The sequence below is a fragment of the Peromyscus maniculatus genome, chromosome 4 (assembly GCF_049852395.1).
Source record: "Peromyscus maniculatus bairdii isolate BWxNUB_F1_BW_parent chromosome 4, HU_Pman_BW_mat_3.1, whole genome shotgun sequence".
Lineage (NCBI taxonomy): Eukaryota > Metazoa > Chordata > Mammalia > Rodentia > Cricetidae > Peromyscus > Peromyscus maniculatus.
The window spans coordinates 100,262,277-100,278,787 of NC_134855.1; the positions used below are offsets into that span (position 1 = coordinate 100,262,277).

A 16,511-nucleotide genomic window follows, 5' to 3' on the forward strand; every position below is an offset into this window, starting at 1 on the left:
TGAACTGAACTATTTTTTTTTTTTTCATTTTTTTCTTTGTTGTTTTGAGACAAGGTCTTGTGTAGCCCAGACTGGCCATGGACTCACTATGTAGTATCTTTCCTCTCCTGACCTTTGTTGGTTATTGATAACGTATGTTTACACCCCCATGTGTTATAAACACCACAATACCTTAGTATTTTAAAAAAGCAATTGATAACGTTTTTAAACAGAATTTAAAAACAAGAAAAATGCCCTTTAAAGTTACTCATGTATTTACCACTATGGCACGCTAGATCTTTCGTGTAGTACCTACTTTGTTCTGGTGTCCTTTTCCCGTTACTGAATGTCCCCTCTGTTAACATTTCTCATGCTGCTGGTCTGTTGGTAAATCCCCTCCTGTGCTGGGTGCTTGGAAAGGTCACTTTTTTGCCTTTAAAATTCTTTCACAACATATATTTATTAATGTGTGTGTGTCTGTGTGTGTGTGTGTGTGTGTGAGAGAGAGAGAGACAGAGAGAGAGAGACAGACAGAGAGAGAGAGAGAGAGAGAGAGAGAGAGAGAGAGAGAGAGAGAGAGAGAGAGAGGACATCTTGGAGGATTTGGTTCTCTCCTTCTGTCCTGTTGGCCCAGGTAATGGAACTCAGGTGATCAGGCCAGGCAGCAAGCACCTTTCCTGGCTAAGTCATCTTGCTGGCTTTTGGAAAAGAATTTCCCCTCTGTATTTCAATTTCAATTTCAGTACTTTAAAGGTGTTGTCCTCTGTCTTTTGCTTGTGTTGTTTCTAATGAGAAAACTACAGAATTCTTATTTGTTCTTTCTCTCTATGTAAGGTATCAATCATTATCTCTTAAGCACTTTGAAAAGTTGTTTATTATCATTTTTTTTTGCAATTTTGTTATGATGTGCCTGTATGTGTTTTATTATCTTTATTCTACTTGTAACTACTTGAAATTCTTTTCAAACTAAGGTTTGGAAATGTAAAATTACTTGTTGAAACATTTTTCTTGTCGCTCTCTTTTTTTCTGAACTTACACACACACATTTCCTCTCACATATATGACTCTTTAATATTGTCTGAAAAGTTGCTGGTGTGTGTGTGTGTGTTTGCACATGTACACCTTGTCACACTAGTGGGTGTCAGAGGACAACTTGCATGAGTCCTGAAGATTAAACTCGGGTCATCAGGCTTGGCAGGAAGTGCCCTTACCTACGGAGTCATTTCTTCAGTTCCAGACTTCCTGACTCTTGGGGAAACACTGCAGTGGGATGCTGAGTTCCATTAGACAGTCTGTTACAGAGAGTGGTTCAGGTCCTTAGCATCCACATAAATCATTTACCCACAATGACTGTAAGGACATGATACCGTTATTTTATGGCCGTCATGGGGCACCTATACAAAGTAAGACTGACAGTGCTCCAGCATATGTGTCTAGTAAAATGAGACAGGTGTTTTTTGCATATTACAATATAAAGCATATTACAGGTGTACCACACAATCACACAGGACAAACAGTCATAGAAAGATCTAATCACACTTTAAAAGATATGCTTAATAAGCTGGGGGGTGGTGGCACATGCCTTTAATTCCAGTACTCGGGAGGTAGAGCGTGGTGATATAGTGTGTACCCTAATAAAGCTTGCCTGAGGGTCAGAGGACAGAGCCAGCCACTAGATTAGACAGAGAGGCCAGGCAGTGGTGGCACACACCCTTAATCCTAGCACTCAGGAGGCAGAGATCCATCCGGATCTCTGTGAGTTCAAGGCCACATTGGAAATAGAGCCAGGCAGTGGTGGCACACACCTTTAGTCCCAGTACTGGGAAACACACACGCCTTTAATCCCAGGAAGTAACGGCAGGGTAAAGAAAGGTATAAAAGATGCGAGGAAACAGGAACTAAGGCAGTTCAGCTGAGACCCTTTTGGGTGAGGACTTAGAGGCTTTTAGTCTGAGGATTCGTGGAAACGGGTGAGGTGAGGATGGCTGTGGCTTGCTTTGCTTCTCTGGTCTTTCAGCTTTCATCCTGACATTTGTCTCTGTTTTTTTTTTTTTTTGTTTTTTTTTTAATTAAAAGACCATCTAAGATTCAAACAACAGTAGAGTCAGACAGATCTCCATGAGTTTGAGGCCAGCCTCATCTATAGAGTGAGTTCCAGGACAGGCTCCAAAGCTACACAGAGAAACTCTGTCTCAAACAAACAAACAAACAAACAAACAAACAAACAAACAAACAAACAAAAGATATGTTTAATAAACAGAAAAGGGTAATAAAGACCCCCAGAGATAGATTACACAATGCTTTATTAACTTAAAAATTTTAAAATGCTAATGAGAAAGGAATGACAGCTGTGGAGAGACATTGGATAGTAGAAAAAAAAAAAACACTGAATTAAATCAGCCTGTGTACTTTACGGATGTGTTGACCTCAGGATGGAAACCAGGATATGTGTTACATTGGGGAAGAGGTTTTGCTTTTGTTTCCACAGGAGAAGAAAAGCTATGGATACCATCAAAATTGATAAAGATTAGATTCAAACAGGAGAGACCTCTTGATTAGGAGAGGCCGTAGTTCATTAAGCAGCATAGCCATTCAATCTTAACTAACTTATAAGACTAGCAAATGCCTTTCATTGGATCAGATATAACCTGCCAAAAAGGGAAACTCCCCAAAGTTAAGGTTGGGGCAGGGTTTTGTTTTTGTCTTTCTAGGAGAATAAAAGCATCCAACTAAGGAATCTGAAGACCACTGAGCAAATGAGACATGTGAAGAAGGGAGAATCATCTAGAGAAAATGTCCCAAGAAAAAGAGTAAATTGGCTTAATGGTATAGCACACTTCCAACAGGATAAAATCTCATAAATCTTCCCAAATGCTTGTCTCTACTGTTCTCTACAGACATATAAGGTAAATGTTCTTTTTGTAGTCCCAATTCAACTATAAAGTAAAGCTGGCTTTGGAGTTGGAACATGGCTCTCTCCTTTTCTAAACCCAAGCAAGCTTGTTGTTAAAAGGAAAACCCAAAATCTCTGTCTCATGTCAGAAGAGCCACCTGGTATAGGACAGATGAAAAACCAAAATTAAGGGACTATTTTATTGTCACTAATCTGCATGGTGAGACCCTATTGCTGAAAGTGCGGTTACATTAAAAAAAAAATCAGTCTCAGACTTCTCCTTGTGGCCATCTTTCACAGTGCCAGAAGGTGCCACGTAGGCTACTGAGGGAGACAAGACATCACTGGTATTATCCAGTGCTTGACCTTGCATACCACAATACAGGCCCACCAGGCAAGATATGCCTAGTGGCACACAGCTGTTATGGAGTAACAACCAATTTCTGATTGGGTTGAGGCCTGTTCCACAGGGACTTTCATGCCTTAGAGTGTACGTAACCTTGGTCAAAAATCCGTGAGCGGGAGGCCACAGGCTCTGGGATAGAACCTGTTCTTGTTATTTTCCTAAACAGTCGTGTCAAATTGTCTTCCAAATATTTATATCATATCATCATTGCTGATCTTAACTGTAGCCAGAGAAGATTCTTTTTGCAGGGGCATCCGTCAGTGCAGAGCTTCATAGTTAGTCAAAGTGTTGAGAAAAAAAGAGGCCGAAGGCGCATCCTTAAATAGGACATCTTTATCAACCCTGCCATGACTCAGGGGCCATCTTGGAGGAGGAGATGGGCAGGATGGAAGGGCTGCAAGTGGGGAGGAGTGCTGTGAAAACCGTCTTCCAGACACGATGTGGCTGTCAGACTCTTGAGCTCACAGAAGCTATGGTTCCCCACCCGACATCAAGCCAGCCAGATTCCCAGCACAGACGGGGAGGTGCTCCGCAGGCCCCACACCTTACCACAGGGCTAGTGGCAGTCAGCTGGGTGTTGGACCTCCTACCCTGCCGTGGAATCAATCAGATGAGTGAAGACCCCGCTGGGAGTATGAATTAATTTCTTTGGGTGCTCAAGCCCCGAATCGAGTCACGAAGGGGACACTCACAACATCAAGTTCTCAGGCTACCCCCGAGTTTGTGATCTTGCCGCCACTGCCCTTTCAGTGTTGGGATGACAGATCAGAAAGTTACCAGTTTGCTAAGCCTGTCGTGACAAAGTGTGGCCGAGCGAGGGCCTCAAATGGGAGCCAGTTCTGAAGGCCACAAGTCAAGGTCAGAGTGGTCTCATTTCAATGCTTCTTGCCATGGCTTGCGGACGGTGGCCTTCCTGTTGTGTTCTCATACGGCCCTCCCTTCCGCGTGTGCATAGCCATGTTATCTCTTTAGATATAACACTTTCTCTTCTATAAGGGCTCCTGTTGGAATAGATTAGACTAGTCCTAACTGGCCCCATTTTAACCTCTTTAGACCCCCCCACATAGGTTATAGTCTGAAGCATGAGTTTTAGGAGTTTAACTTTGGAATTTTAGAGGGACATGATTTCATAAAAGGAAATAATTGTGGGCTAAGGAAAAGATGAGTGAGACTAAATTTACATACTTTGGATAAAACTGCTCGAATTTATCATCTAATCATAGCAATAACATTTTCTGTCTCAATGAATTGCTCTATGGTAACACATACAGAGTCGTTGCCACTGATTCTCATTCGCAGTCATAAAACTCATACCGGAGGTGTTGATGTGCTCATCCACACATCCTGAGATGAGGGGGATAATGTGAGAGCGAAGGCTGAAACCAAGCTTAAGTGTCTTGTCCTACTTTGCCTTCTATTGCTATGAGAAACACCGTGACCACAAGCAGGTCGGTGAGGAAAGGGTTAATTTCAGCTTACAAATCTCGATCCTAGTCAGTTAGGAGGTTAGGAGGGAAGGCAGGAAAGGAACTCAAAGCAGGAGCCTGAAGGCAGGAACTGAAGCAGAGACCACGGAGGACCGCTGCTTGCTGGCTCGCTCCCCATGGCTCATTCAGCTTGCTTTTTTAGACAGTCTGGACCACCTGCCAAGGGTGGCACCACCAGTGGACTGGGCCCTTCCACACCAACCACTAAGAAGATGCCACACAGACTTGCCTACAGGCCAGTTTGATGACAGCAATTCCTCAATTGCCATTCCCCTTTTCCAGATGACTCTAGTATGTGTCAATTTGACGAATAAGTAAATAAATAAATAGCTAGAAAGCTGTTACACATTTTCGTTATATTTTGTTGGAAACAAGTGGATTCTCTTGGCTATGTTTTATGACTCCTGTCTTCCAGATCACACCCACCTTTTTTTTTTTTTTTTTTTTTTTTTTTGGTTTTTCGAGACAGGGTTTCTCTGTGTAGCTTTGCGCCTTTCCTGGGACTCACTTGGTAGCCCAGGCTGGCCTCGAACTCACAGAGATCCACCTGGCTCTGCCTCCCGAGTGCTGGGATTAAAGGCGTGCGCCACCACCGCCCGGCCACAGCCACCTTTTTAACAATACTATAGCCAGATCTAGTACCTCCCAGCCCAGAAAGCCTAGTGATTGGATGGTCTAAATATCAACTTGTGGAAACAGAAGTATCTGTAATATTCGTCGCCTCAGTCTTAGAGGTCGTGTGGAGAAGGGTTATGTCTTTGACAAGGTCAGAATTCACAGAACGTGAAAAGGTGACAAGGAGACAGGACCGAGGGAGAAGTCCAGAGACTTGGGTTCCTGCCGGCTTCCACCTTTGTACACCATCTTAATTTCCTAGGGTTGCCATAGCAGCACAAATGGTGTTAAACAAGACATTTGTTCTCTTCCTGTTTCAGAGCCTACAGGCTGGAGAAGGTGCTGGCAGAATCAGGTTTCTCCAATGGCTCCTGCAAGGGACCCTCCTTCCCTACCTCCTTCAGTTTCTGGTGGCTCCACACATCCCTTCTGGCTTCCCAGTGACATTTGCAACACCATCTACACATGTCACCTCCCTCTGCCTCCTTCCTATAAGGACACTCTGGCTTTTTAACTTAGGGTCCACATAAATCCTGACTGGTGACCACTGTCATACCTGGAAAAAAGACAACTTTTCAACTAAGGCTGTGATTGACATTTCAGGGCTTAGTAGATAGAAATAGTAGCTTTTTTTTTTTTTTTTTTTTTTTTTTTTTTTTTTTTTTTAAATTAGAGTCTCACTATGTAGCTCTGATTGATCTGGTACTTGCTATGTAGATCAGGCTGGCCTCAAACACACAGATGTCTGTCTGTTCTTGCCCTCTAAGTGCTGGAATCAAAGGCCTGTACTACCATGCCTGCTAGAAGTCTTTTTTATTAAAACATTTTTAGTTTATGTGTATGTGTGTGTTTGGGTGAATATTTACCACATGCATGCAAATCCCTGCAGAGGCCAGAAGAGGGTGACAGAGCTCCTGGAACTGGATGTACAAGCGGTTGTGACACACCCTTTGTGGATGTTGAAAATCAAACCCAGGCCCATGCAATTAAAACTCGAATTCTCTGGAAGAGCAGGGAGGCTCTGGTCTAGCCAGCCCAATGATGAGAAGTGTCTTTTAAGGGGTCATCATTTAGTCTTCTATAAGCTCATCAAATAGCATCCTTCTCTGGGCCTCAGGTTCCTTATCTGTAAAAGAATAGTGTTGGACTGGATGAATCCTGAAGAGTCCACAACTCTTATTCTTTGGTTCATTTTATCAAGGTTACAGAAATAATGCTACTTTAAACAAAGTAACTTATGGGAGACAGCTGACCCCTGTGAAGTTCCTGGTGGCTAGCGCCATAACACAAAGAGGTCTCAGCACTCTCCACCTTTACACTGCAGTGGGGCTGGATACTTAGGAAGTGAAATTGACTGTCACTTAAAAGGCATCTTATTTCTGCTTCAACAGCTCACAACTCCATGCTCCCAAGGAAATATGGATCTCTGATTGCCCAACAGAGGCTTTTGCAAATCTCTGTCTCTTGTACATATTGCCAGTCATCTTACTAACTTTAACTTGCTGGGTCCTAGAAGGCCATAGTGCAGTTTTGTTTTGTTTTTTGAGACAGGATCTCTCTATGTAGTCCTGGCTTGTCTCAGAACTCATTATGTAGACCAGGCTGTCCTCGAACTCACAGAGATCCTCCTGCCTCTCCTCTGGAATGCTGGGATTAAAGGCATACTCTATCACACCAGGCTCGTAGTGCAGACTTCATGAATGCTGAAAGGGAAATTTTTTGGAATACTTGGTTTACACATAAACAACCTTTCTAAATTTTTCAGGTATAGATGAAAGCTCTTTTAGCAGGGGAAATACCAGCACTTTTCAATGGGCTGCAAAGAAAAAGTTACTGAGCGTGTGCTGAGTAATGTAGGACCTGCTTTCCCAGAAGTCTCCAAGTCCACAAAAGCTCAGGCTGTAGACATGTCTTGTACTTCTACACAACATAGTAGAGGTGGACATTTCTAACAGCCCAACATTTTAATGAGGAAGAAGGTTAAGATGAGACCATACAGATAATAAATAATGTAACAGTTTAAAAAGTACCTTTATGCTACCAGTAGGCTCTTTATGGCCTCCCCTCCCAGGGAGTTGGTTGTGTATCAATCTGAAAGTGTCTTTGTGGTGTCTGGCTCTATGGCCACCCCAAAGCATGGGATTGGGAAGTGCCCAGTTGCCAGTCAACCGAAGTTAGCAGCCCTTGCCCCTGGATTTTCTCAGTTCCCTTACTCCTGGCTGCCTGCCCAGCCAATTCTACTGGGCTTCTTCACCCTGCAACCTCATACCCCCTCCTAATCCTGTCCCCACTGCACACATCTAACTTAACCTGGTAGCTCTGCACACCCTAGGACATCCCTCCTTAATTTGAAAGGTAATCACCATCTAATTCCATCCTTCATGTGATATAACTGCTTATTAACCTTTGCTACGGTTTATGCTCTGCTAGCACCAAGTACTTTATTGTTTCCTATCTTTTGGGAGACCTGGAGAAATATGCCTAGTCAGCAAATTGTTTTGCTGATTTCAGATTTGTAGTGTGTTTACAGAGACCAACCCCGATCCCCAAGGCTTTTGAATAGTCTTTCCCCTAATTAAATATACCTCTTTTTCCATTTCACAGGGAACCAGCTAAACTGATGATGTTGAAGAATATTAAAACATCCTCTGACCTCGAGGTCACAGTCATTTCAACAGTGATTCCTCAAGTCAACATTGTGGACTTGAGGCTGCATGAAGTGAGGCTGAAATGAAGACATGTTTTCCGGCATTGCCAGGCCCCATGGTGCACCTGGAGTTTTTAAGTTCTTTTGACCTATAGAATCTACTTCTTCCAAGATTGGCAAAACCACAACCCGGTAAGGGGAAAGTCCCCCGTAGGTCCTGGTTCCCAGCGGTGGTACTGTTTGGAGAGGTGTAGGCGTGCTTCCTTGCTGGAGGAAGAACATGAGGAAGAACATCACTGGGATTTGGAGAGTAAAAGCCTGCTCTCCTTTAGTTTGCCGTCTCTGCTTCATGCTTGCTGTTGAGGATGCGAGCTCTCAGCTTCCTGCCTTCCCACCGGGCCTGCTTCATGCTGCTGTGCCCTGCTGCCGCGATGGACTCTTATCTCTCTTGAACAATAAGCTCAAACAAACTCTTCTGTAAGCCGTCCCGATCACGGTGTTTTATCACAGCCACAGGAAAGTAAAAGATACTTAATGCAGGGCTCGGCAAGATGATTCTGTGGGTGAGAATGGTGACCTGAGTTAAATGCCTGGAACCCGTGTAAAGGTAGAGAGAGAACGGACCAAGTGCACAAAGTTGGCCTCTGACCTCCATGTGTCCCCATGCACCACACACACACACACACACACACACACACACACACACACACACACACACAGAAAGAATAAATAACAGGAGTTCTTCTGATATCTTTGAACCTATGGAAGTCTGCTGAGAACAGAACTTCCACAAGTCACATGTGTCTAGAGGGCTGTGATACAAGGCCATTTTTGTTGGTGCTGAGCAGGGATCTTCAGAACTAAAAAGACTATTGCTTAAACCGAAAGTGCTTTTACCCCAGATGAAACCAATTTTGCACGGGCCGGATATGTGTACAAAGCAGAAAAAAACAAAACGAAACATAGTGATCCGGAGTGGCAAACCAAACAGAGGCGGAGTAACTTGGGAGTTAAAAAAAATAAAAAAGGAACTTGGGCCAGTGGAAACAGTGGCGTGCTTCCTTTCGTGACAAATTCCAAAGGAACCTCCTGGGCCAGGTCATTAGACACAGAATGTGTATGATGCTGTGATGCTGTACCCCTCATGAGTTTATGCTCTTGTCTTTTATTTAAGATATATATTTTTTTTTATTTAAAGGGGAGGACATCAGTGAAGTTCCCCATTATCACATATTATGTGGTAGTGGGGAAATCTAGGGGTCAGCTCATCCCAAGTGCAATGGATGGGCTTCACCTCGGGAAAGTCACCTTCTCCATCACAGTCTCTCCACTGTCCAGTAAGTGTGCTCTTCTCTTTTAGTTAGTTAGTTTATTTTTATTTATTATTATTATTTTCGAGACAGGGTTTCTCTGTGTAGCTTTGTGCCTTTCCTGGATCTCGCTCTGTAGACCAGGCTGGCCTTGAACTCACAAAAATCTGCCTGCCTCTGCCTCCTGAGTGCTGGGATTAAAGGCGTGCGCCACCACTGCCCGGTTAGTTAGTTTATTTTTAAGGAGGCAGGACCTCAGTCTCACCAGGACCACAACCATACAGGGTAGCCTGAAACTCACTTGGCTGGTGCCGAACTTGCCGGAGACCATCCTTCCTTGACCTGCCAAGTTGCTAGGACTTCATGCATGCACCATTGTGCCCGGCCGGCTCTTGTCTTTTAAAATCTTGGTTTGAGTATGTCTATTTATCTGAGCTTCTGAATATAATTTTAAAAATAATTAACTTGTTTATTTATTCATGGTCCTGGGTGTCCAACCCAGGACCTCAGGCATGCTAGCCAAGTGCTCTACCCCTGAGCTGCCCTAGGAGACCAGCATAGGTCTTAATATGAGGAGGCAGGTATCTGACTCTGCTCTGGCTATCACAGCAAAACACCACAGATTTGGTAGCTGCTTCTTTAGTTCATTTGTTTACTTATTCAAAACTATCTCTTTGCTTTTATGGGCAAATGAATCATGTTATTCAGAGTCCTGAAGGTGGGGAAGGGTTGAGGAGGTCAAGAGGGGCTGACGTCCTCGGCAGGGCAGCTCTTGCTTCACTCAGTGGCATAAACAACAGGTATTTGCTTTTTCATGATTTCTTGAGGTCAAGGTCCCCCCAGGTGATTCCGTTTTTGCTGACCAGCTCTGTTCCTGACTTGCAGACTATCACATATCTCACACATCATCCTGTCCTTATATAACTAAGAGTGAGCAAGCTGTCTGGTATATCTTCTCAAGAAGGCACTAATCTTATCAGTTAGGGTCCCACCCTTATGACTTAATTTAACTGTAATTTGAGAGAAACACAAAGCAGGGATGGCTTGATACAGACCATTTGCTGTGTGGCTTAGAAAGATAGGGACATATTCTGCAGTATCTCAGTTGGCATACTGGTGTCCTACCACCCCAGTAGGAGGAAAAGTTTATACATCAGGGAAAGGAGCTGTGAGGGCACCCAGGACCCAGAGTGATGCAGTATTTAGAGTTAACTTTCTTCTCCATTCTTCTGTCTAGGGCCTATATAGGACTGAGATCTTTTGTCACGTGAAGTCCCTGTACTCAATAGTTCTGTCCAACACCTTGTGGCCCACAGGCAGCTCACAGGCAGCTGTTATGGGGTACCAAAGAGAAAAACTCCCGAGAGGCCCGGATAAATCAAACGGAGTCTTCTTGAACTGCCATTGGGACTGTCCCAAGCAGATTAGCGGGAAGCAGTCTCCACTTCCAGTTGGTGTTTTCAAGGGCAAGCCCCTCAATTGTGAAATATCCAGAAGGGCATCTCCGAACATCTGCTGCAAAGAGTTGTTTAGGGAAGTGGAAATGGAGAGAGAGTGAGAGAGAACAGTTAAAGAATCAGGCGGTTAGCCTTAAGCTCAGGGTCACACTGTGTAGGAATTTGTGGCTGTTCTAAATTTGTGACCAGAGACCAGTTTTCCCCAAGATAGTTTTAGCATTTAAAGTATTCTTAGGAATGCTTCGATGAGACGGCTTAGCTGTAGCTCAAGAGCCCAACACATCGCCTTCCAGTCCACCTGCAAATTTCGACTAAAGGTGTGATTTTACAGTCTCGACAAGGATTCACTGGCTTCCAAAATTCTTCCAGTCTACAAAATTAAGGAGCCAGACATTGATGGAGGTGTTAGAGAAATAACCTTGAGGGATATAGACTGCCTCCCTCTAACAACAGGGGACAGAAGTCACAGAGGTACTTTCTGATTTGGGGGTTCCAGCAAGGGCACTGATCTATTTCTGGCGGATAGTTTTAGTCAAGCCAGAGAGGGCTGGAGGTGTAGATGAGCATGAGAGGGCTTGCACAGGGCTCCTGGGGTCCTAGGCAACTCTCCCCAGCATTGCATAACACAAACGAAACTCACCATGATCAAACGAGAGAGAGGAAGTCCGAGGCTGGACAAATGGACAAAGTGAGGGAGGACTCACTCCCAAGACTCTTCTGGCTTCCTGTTTAGTATATAAGCTGCCTCGGCCATGGCTCCTCTCCACTCTTACACATTCACTCTTTCAGAAACAGTGATTTTCTGTTGGGACGTTGGACATGGGGTAAGGTAGGGGTATGAGCGTTAAAAGGCCATGGCAGGGCATTCCATTCTGCCTTTCTCCCAGACAGCACTCTGGTCTTTGGTAGGGTCAACAAGATGTTACCATGGAAAGTTCTAGAGAACCCAGCCTATGGGCTGAATCATGAGTGGTGTTTGCAGATTTTAGAGCTGGCTGCTCTCGACTCCCTCCCCACTATCACAGACATCTCCATTGTTTCATGGGAGTATCAGCTAGGCTTGTCTTGATTGCAAGGATGTTTGAGGAAGGCTTTTCATGAACTGGGACAACATGGTTACAGACAAGAGTGTCTCTGTAATCAGTGTCCTCTACACTTGTGAAATACAGAGGGCATGTTTGTAACCTGTTTGTTTGGAGCTTGTGACTCAGGGCCAATCTCAGCTTTCTGGACCTGTATGGAGGAGGCCACTCAATAGCAGCTGGGCACATGGTTTCATCTCCCAAAGCTCCATTTTTGTCGATATGGATTTGAAAAATTAGAGACTGTTACTTTGGGGAAATTCAGCAAGACAACACATGAATGATGACCTTTTGGCCTTTGCAAAGTTCTCTTGAACCTAGTTAGTGTTTTGACCCAGAGCTGAATCTGGGCTGGTCCCACAGAGCATGGGACCCCAAGCTCAGGTCAGGGCTTCCGGCAGTCAGCACTCAGCTTGCCAGGCCACGGAGTATTTTTCATTAGTGTGACTCTTCACAGTGCTACTAATGCTGTCCAGCATATCCTTCTTACATTCTGTAGTGTTCTGAAAATTAATAATAACAATAACAGCAACAACAATAATTAGGGACTATGTTATGCTGCTGAAAAAAATTTAAAGTAAGGGAAGTTAGAAGGTTAATTTATAAAATGTGGTATTTGACTTTATAATTAGCAAGGAATAAAATGATTTTTTAATGTATGAAATTTATAATTATGAGGCAAAGCCTGAATAAATTCAAAAGATAAAGGCCAATAAATTTGTCTCAACTAAATTAAAATTTCCCACTAATACTTCATATATTATACAACGCCTTGAATACAACAGACATATAATACGTGCGTGTGAACAGCCATTTGTCTTAGGAAATGTGCAGTGGCGGCCTGGTGAGTCTTATTAGTCAGAGACAAGGCCTCTTTGGAAAAGGAACTGAACCCTAGGCTCGTCCCTTGGGAGAAGCAGCCCCCCAGAGTGCCTCTGTAGGGCTGCTGCAGGCACAGCCCTTGCTTCCTTTGAGGTTTTAGCAAAAAATTTGCTGCCTCCAATTTGTGTTTTGAAAGGCAGTCTTAATGTTATATCTTAATTCTTACATCAAATGCCTGGAAAGGCATTTATACTTTCAAAGGATAAAACTATGACAAGTCAGTTTAAGGAGCTTAATTGGATGCTCTTAATTCCACCAGGCAAGAATAAGACCACTAACACAATTTTTGAGCCAAATTTGAAGCAAGCTTTATTAAATACAGACAATAGCCGGGTCCATACCTGTGATTCCCAGAGTATGACACCAGTTACATCAGTCAGGGGCTTATAAAGACAAACCCCACAAGGCTACATACTTCCTGCCTTCCTCTAAGTGGGGGCAAGCATACATCCTGACATACTTCCTGCGGAAGTACCCCGCCTAGGTGTAATCAAGCACATCCTGTGTAGCTGGGCAACCAAGCTTGTTTACGGAAGTGAAAACACATGGGATGGTTGTTATCTTACATGAGCAACAGCCCCCAGCATTCCAGGAAATTATCTGTCCTTGGGCCAGTAGGGCTGACAGGTTAGAGGAATTTCTGCTTTATAGATCTTTTAAATACAGTCATTTAAACTTAAAACATAACTTTAGCCACCACAATACATTTTTTGTTTCTTTGTCTTGTTTTTTGAGACAAAGTTTCTCTGTGTAGTTTTGGTGCCTGTCCTGGAACTCACTCTGTAGACCAGGCTGGCCTCTGAACTCACAGAGATCCGCCTGGCTCTGCCTCCCGAGTGCTGGGATTAAAGTTGTGAGCCACTACCCCCCAATTTTTAACTATATACTATAAGCTTACAAACTTTAAGGTACAAAAAGTTTATATAATAGTCTTACAAATCTTGATGTAAGTTTATACTTTAGCAAAAGTTTTAGAGCGTTAAATAAAACCAAGGGAAGGAGGGTGAGATAAGCAGCAGTAGCTCCTGTTGGGACAGTCTAGTTTTCAGCTCGTTTAGAGCACCTAGTGTCTTTCCTTGGGCTGTCCTGTTTTGCCCTCCCACTCTCTGTGTCCTAGACTCAAATGGCCAAGGCCTAGGACAGAGATTTTGGAAGAAACTTTTAAACAAGCATGCTTTGGTCCGGAGAAGGGGACCATAACCCAACTCCAAGGCCAGGTTTTCAGTAAAGTAGAACAGCATAAAACAATACTTCAATATTATCCATACCCGAAAGACACTTGGATCTGGGCAAAACCAAATCCAGTCAGCAGAGAGGAACCAGATCAATCAAACAGAAAGCAAAGAGAGCTCAGAGATAACAATCTGTGAGACCCATGAGGCTCAGACAGCAGGCCCCAGCTAGCCAGTGACAGGGACAGACAGAGCAAGCTCCAGGAGCAGGTGTGGAGGCAGCCAGGAGCAGTCTGCCTCACTGAAATCCCCCCCCCCCCAAAAAAAAACGACACAGCCTGCAGCCCAGAGGGGTCTTAGCCGTGCTCCATCCAGCTCCTATGCCTGGTCTGCAACAAAACTTAGGAGCACATCAGAAAACACAGATCCACCAAACAAAAGCAAACAGCATTTAAAAAAAGGCAGATCGTCCACACAACCAGGGGAAACCAAACAAACAGACACATGGTGGCCACTTTCATTCATAGGCCACATTAGCAGGCAGAAGGACTTCTCCTTTGTCATGGAGACTGGGTCTGTGACCCTGTTCATCTCATGTCTCTCCTCCAAATGCCCAGACTCCAAAACAGAACAACAACAACAACAAAAAACTCACCCTCACCAATCAGGTCTGAGTTGCAGATGCTGCTGGCTAGCAATTCTTATTTTTGTTCTGTTTTCAATTTGTAAATGTGTGGTACTTAAGTCTACCACAGTAGACAGTCTGGGCTCCCTAGGGCCTCTCAAGTCCATCTTGGACTTGCTTCTGCTTGGGGTAATCCCTGACTGCTGACCATTAATTTGTGGTAGCCATAACCTTGGAGTCCCAGGGGCCTATCAAGCCCATCTTAGACTTGCTCCCACTTGGGACCTCTCCCAGGCCCATCCCCCACCCTCACCCCCCATCCTCCCACTCCCCCATCCCAAACCCATCCCCCAGTCCCATATCTAGGGTCTCTCAGGGACCCCTCAGACCTCCCAGGCTCTCCCAGGCTGGAGGCCTCCAAATGTTATGGACTTCATGACTCCCAGGGAAAGGCCACAGATTGAATCCAATTATGATTAAAGGATTTATTGATTACTGTTAGCAGGACAACAATCTCTGAGCCAAACTTGAGATTGCCATGCGAAGGGGGTGAGGGAAGGATTTTTAATGATGGAAACCACAAGAAAATGTTGAGTTTCTGCACAAGCAAGCCAAGGGCTGCTCTGTTCTGCCAAGATTAAATAGTCGGGGGCGGGGGGGGGGGGGGCTCAAAATAGTCCTTGAATGTCTGCATAAGCAGGTTACAGAAGCCAAAAAGCAGTCAGTCACATCATAACAAGCAGATGGTCACTGAGTCGGGGCTACTGGGAACTTACTTTACAGGGGTGAGAGTCAGAGACGTGGCTCTGATGGATCCCCAGCAAAAGGTGGAGTGTTTTCAGCCACCCCACCATCACTTTTCATTCCGTGAATTGGGGGGACTTCTTTCTTTGCAACCCCTGGTTCTGTTTGCCTGCTGCTTCTGAAGCCTCTCACTGCTGAGTGGGCTGATTTTAAACCCCCCTCCTCGCTCCCATCCCCCCATCTCCTCTCCACTTCTCTGCTGTCTTAAAATTATCCACCGGCATCTTGAACACTCCAAATACTGCCGACAGCAAGCGGTGTCTCCAGCGGACTTTGTGGAAGGAGGCATGTGAAGCCGCCCCTCAGCACGGGAAGAACAATGTTTTGAGTCAAGGTCTCACTCTGTAGCCTTTGTTGGCCTCATACTTGTGATGTCTTGTGTCAGCCTCCTTTGTGCAGGGCCACAGGGGTGAACCCCCACTCCGAGCTTTAGCACATGACCCTTCGAGGTCCCCTTTCTTTCTCAGCCTCCTTCTCTCTCTCTCTCTCTTTCTTTTGCAGTAATGGGGCTTGGGCATTTTGGACGGTAGGCAAGTGCTGAGCAGCTGAGCCCTCAGCTTGTGTCCCCATCTCTATACAGGCCCCTTTTCTTTGCCTTTGCTACCTTTGCGAAGACCTCACTGGCCTGGCCTGTGTGCTGCTCACGTCCGTGTCTTCTCCCAAGATGCTCCAGCGAGTCTCCCTGTGTTCCTGGTGCAGAACATTCTAACCACCATGTAGTGAGTTCGTGTGCATCACAAGGCACCATGGAAGTGCTTTTCAGTTCTCAAGTCATTGTGGACATTCTCCGGCTGGGGAGATGGCTTCGTGGGTAAGAGCACTTACCGTTACTAGTATGAGGACCCGAGTTCAAATACCCAGCACTCATGTAAAAAAGCCAGGTGGGGTTATACACACAGAACCCCATAATCATGGGACGCAGAGACAGGAGGACCTTTTGGCCTTGCTAGCTGTCAGTGGAGGTCCAGATTCACAGTGTAGATTGATAGAATAGGACACCCCAGTCCTCTTCTGGCCTCCACACACATACATAGGTGAACACACTCACGTATGCACATACAGCACACAAGTGCATCACATACACAGTAAAGAAATACACAAGTGCAAATACAGTTACCTTGGAACAGGAATGGGCAGGCTCATTCTCTTTTG

The 16,511-nt window shown here is 44.8% G+C and overlaps 1 long non-coding RNA gene across 1 annotated transcript; it reads right to left on the minus strand.

Annotated features, from left to right (window-relative positions):
• Window positions 1-5,192: 5,192 nt before the first annotated feature.
• LOC121828800 (uncharacterized) lies at window positions 5,193-10,435 on the minus strand. Its single transcript, XR_006071393.2, has 3 exons — window positions 9,639-10,435; window positions 7,966-8,584; window positions 5,193-6,506 (listed from the first exon to the last, which is right to left on the minus strand). It is a non-coding gene; the product is annotated as an uncharacterized LOC121828800 (long non-coding RNA).
• Window positions 10,436-16,511: the final 6,076 nt, after the last annotated feature.